The following is a 4,614-nucleotide window of genomic DNA, read 5'->3' on the forward strand; positions in this document are numbered from 1 at the left end:
GCTCCTGACCCAATTGTGGTCATTTTTTATTGCTCCTCAAATTACCCCATCTTTCTTAGTGGGAGCCTCTTCACATTAACGGTCTCTACATCCTTGGGACATAACTCCAGAAGTGATTGATAGCCTGATTGCTTTATGTTATGACAAGTTTTGTACATTTTCTGCTCTATACCTGGAGTTGACTGTTTTCCTGAAGAGCTCTGCTTCCTTTTATTGGAAAATGCTATTTAGGATCCATAATCTGGGTGCTGGAAGTGAAAGACCTACCTTTTTTTCCTTTTTAAATAGCGGTGTTTATCATCTCACGTGGTTTGTATGGGTCATAATTCTGAGGTGCCTTAGTTCGATGGTAGTGGCTTGGTGTCTGCTGTCAAGATGGCTTACTTACATTGTGGGCAATTTGATACCGGCTATTGGCAAGGTATCTCAGTCTCTCCCCATGTGGAAGGCTCTTAGGACTGCTTGAGTGTCTTCACAATATGGTAGCTGGCTTCCTTGAGAACAAGTGATCCAAGACAGGCAGCAGCATCTTTGGATTCGTTTTCTTGTCAGCAGTGGGGTGTAGTGCTCTAGCTGTGGATTCAGACAACCTGATGCTGACACAAGCTATGTGGCATTGACTTGTTTGAACATTACTTTCCTTAGCTATAACTTTGAGACAAAAATACCTACCTTATCGGCCCTTTAATATAGGACCTTGGTGGCAATGCAGGGGATTAGAATAGTCTCTGACACTTAGTGAGTACACATGACAAACACTGAACCTGCTGCTGTTACTATTATTACCACCACCACTGGTATGAACTGAAACCCTAAAACCTAGTAATTAAGTTGCCCTTGACAGAAGTAGCCTTCCTTCCTATTTGTCAAAAATTGTCATGACAGAAATATTGTTTACAGATTGCAGATACATCCCAAGTATGGTAGAAGGTTAAGGGTTAGAGAATTATAACCACACCTGTTTGACTATATATATATGCAGGGACTCTTTCATGCTGAATCTGTGTTCATGTAGATTTTAGTATAGGATATGTGTCATGTAATGTGACCCAGGAAGAAGCCGAGACCCCCGACTTCCCCTGACCATCTTTTTTTTGCTTTTGCTTTTTTTTTTTTTTTTTCCCCGAGACTGAGTCTCTCGCTCTGTTGCTAGGCTTGAGTGCGGTGGCATGATCTCAGCTCACTGCAACTTCCGCCTCCCGGGTTCAAGCGATTCTCCTGCCTCAGCCTCCCAAATAGCTGGGATTACAGATGCACACCACGCCAGGCTAATTTTTATATTTTTAGTAGAGACAGGGTTTCACTGTGTTGGCCAGGATGGTCTTGATCTCTTGAGCTTGTGGTCCGCCTGCCTCAGCCTCCAAAAGTGCTGGGATTACTGGCATGAGCCACAGTGCCTGGCCTTTCTTTTTCTTTTATTTTTTTAAAGATGGGGTCTCTCTATGTTGCCCAGGCTGATCTCAAACTCCTGAGCTCAAGCGACCTGCCCGCCTTGGTCTCCTAAAGTGTTGGGATTACAGGTGTGAGTCACTGCTCTCGGCTACCACCACCCACAATCTTTTAACTTTTTATTTTAAAATATAGATTCACAGGAAGTTGTAATGAAAAATGTACAGGGAGGTCCATTGGACCCTTCACCCAGTTTGCCCCAGTGGTAACATTTTGTGTAACTATAGTATGGTATCAATTGTCAACCATCGATTTTTATTTAGCAGAAATTGAGCAGCTATTATATGCTAGCTCTTTGAGGTATAAAGGATTAAACTCTGACCTTATAGGTTTCTGTCATCTGTCTGGATTTTCATTGTTATTGTTCTTAAAATATTTTTTATTTTGGCTACTCGTTGTTGACACTTTTATTAGCAGTTATTTTAATGTTAAATACTATGTTATCTCTAACATTTATATTTGCTCTGTTTTAAAACAATTTTGCATTGTGTCCCCATCTTCCATTTATAATCTTTACAGCATCAGAACCATGTTGCCTGCATTGTCTTATTTTAATCACGTGCCAGTTTTGCAGTGCTACCAAGTCTGGATCTGAGAGGCAGCTTGTGTGAATCATTTACATACATTTCTGTTTATATTCCCTAAATTAATTTGCAACTTTATATTTTTCATCCAATTACATGTTCAAAACAGATTTTTAATAATTTATTTTAAGAAGGAATTTGTTATATGTAGGATTTAAAAACTGGCTCAAAAAGCAGAAGCTATTAAACAATAGCAGAAACCAGACAGTATATAGGACTTTAAATGGTAATTGCTAAACATTTGAATGTTCCCACAAATGTGAGTCTGTGTGTCTATGTGTGTCTCTACATGTTATTCCACTAGGGACTTGCACAGATAGGTTTTTCACAATATCCTTGCTGTTATTGTCAGCCATAAACAAATTATACGTATTTAACAAGTTAATGTCAGATTGGCCAGGAGCCACTGGGAGGTGTGTACTTAGTGACATCAGCTGGCAAAGAGCCCTGGTAACAGGGAGGGTTGGAAGGGGAGTGGAGAGAGAGGAAGCAGGAGGAAGGGAGAAAAAGAGAGAGACTGACTGTATCTGGGGATTCTGGCAAGGTGAAGAGCTGGTCTGTTTGGCAGGACCTTCCCATCTGGGATCCATCTGTGTTTCCCTGGAATGGGACAGGCAGCTCTAGTCAGTGAGAAATCGCAGATGTGAGAGAGCTGACACATGTCCAGCTAATGAAAGGAGGAGGAAGGCTGGTCTCCGATTGAGCTTTGAAGATTAGGAGGAGAAAAAGAGGAGTTTTGAATATCTATTTCAAATAAATTTGGTGTATTTAAGAATCTGGATTGTTTATAATCTGGGCATTTGGCGTAAGTACATTTTAATTTAGTTCTGGGGGTTAAAGTGCACAATTCTCTGCCTTTCAAAGCTTTTTACTTCTTTCAGATTACAATAGTATGAATGTTTCTTGATATCTGATACAAGAGTTCAGCCTTTCTACTCAGTTTTGTTTCAATGCTTCATTTTATTTATGCTTCTATTTTTCTGTTGCCAACTTTATATTTGAATGTCATGCTTTTTTGAACACAAGGTTTACTTAATAATTAGATGTAATATAGGAATTCTACAGCTAGAAAAGTAGTCCCACAAATATTTCTGTAAGGTTTTCCACTTTGGATTGTTCTGTGATGTTTAGAGGAAATTTTTTTTCCCCTTTAGTATGCATAATACAAATAGGCCATGTTAAAAAGATGGCTCATAAAACGCTCTTTTCTATTGTCAGATTTTATTTCAGTATATGCAGGCAAATTACAGCTAAAAGAGATTGAAGCAAAACTAGCAGCATCTCTTCATTTTAGATATATCTAACAGTTTTTCATTTAGATTTTGCTCCTATGCTGTTTTCTTCTATTTCCTTGCTACATATGAAATAAATAACATCAACGAATCTGACTTGAATTGTGATTTTGGGGTAGTTTTGTGATGCAATAAATTCATGTGCATATAATTACGTACTGTGTTCTGTAGTCCTTGTTAGTTTGTGATGCCTGTTTTAGATTTTTGCTATTTCTTATATACGAGAAATAGAGATGGGTCTCACTGTGTTGCCCAGACTAGTCTCTTAAACTCCTAGGCTCAAGTGATCCTTCTGCCTCAGCCTCCCAAAGTGTTGGGATTACAGGCATGAGCCACTGCACCGCTTCTTATTGTTTCCATACGTTGTCTTCATGTTTTTGAGGCCTCTGAATCCAGGCCTCCTTTCCATATTCTATGGAAAGAACATGAGTTTGGGAGTTACACAAACTGTATAGCCATTATTCACTAGTTCTGTAATCCCAAGCAAGCCACTATTCTCTTTGAATCTCTATTTTGTGTAATTCCTGACTCATTATTGGGGAAATCTGTCTGGCACATAGAAAACATACAAGTTAGTTTCAAGAGTTCTAGATGTTCACTTTTTTTGCTGTGATAGGTTCCTAAACCCCTTGCATTTTTAACTTCAACTCTTGGGCAAGAATGGGTCTGGCCTGTAGTTCTTGTTTTCAGGGCACCCTCCCTCTTGCTGTACTCATCTCTCAGATTGTCTGCATCTATTCTAAATGTTCTATGCTATCTTTGCCAAACTATACCAGAACAGAAGAACTTTGAAAAAGTCAACAAGCAGGAGTGAGGTACTGAATTGTACTGTTTTGTGACAACACTGTTTAAATTGTTCCCCTCACTCTGAGACCTCTCGCTGGAAAAATCTGGTTTTTTTCCTCCTGTATATTACAAGTCATGCAAAAATTCTACTATTTCTCAAATAGAAACTTTAAAAAATATTTTTATTCCTTAAAGTTCTTCAGCCTTTATTTATATTAATTGAGTAATTAAGTGGACAGTATAGTACTGTTAAATTTCTTCCTTCCATTTTACAGTCAGATTTATTGAGGTGGAGGGGACTTTTTTCTTTTTCTTTCTTTCTCTTTTTTTTTTTTTTTCCCCGAAATGGAGTCTTGCTCTGTCGTGCAGGCTAGAGTGCAGTGGCGCTATCTCGGCTCACTGCAGCCTCCACCTCCCAGGTTCAAGCTATTCTCCTGCCTCAGCCTCCCGAGTAGCTGGGATTACAGGTGTGTCACCATGCCCGGCTAATTTTTGTATTTTTA

General features: G+C 39.1%; 1 protein-coding gene across 2 annotated transcripts in view; it reads left to right on the top strand.

The window, feature by feature from the left end:
- The first annotated feature begins 2,531 nt into the window (after positions 1–2,531).
- Positions 2,532–4,614, top strand: part of CBFA2T2 (core-binding factor, runt domain, alpha subunit 2; translocated to, 2) — a 111,016-nt gene continuing 108,933 nt past the window's right edge. For both annotated transcript variants that reach the window (XM_011965147.1, XM_011965148.1), the window contains exon 1: positions 2,532–2,838. The gene's annotated coding sequence lies outside the window, so the exon portion shown is untranslated. The remainder of the gene's footprint in view (positions 2,839–4,614) is intronic.

The sequence above is a fragment of the Mandrillus leucophaeus genome, unplaced genomic scaffold (genome assembly GCF_000951045.1).
Source record: "Mandrillus leucophaeus isolate KB7577 unplaced genomic scaffold, Mleu.le_1.0 Scaffold716, whole genome shotgun sequence".
In the NCBI taxonomy this organism is placed as follows: Eukaryota; Metazoa; Chordata; class Mammalia; order Primates; family Cercopithecidae; genus Mandrillus; species Mandrillus leucophaeus.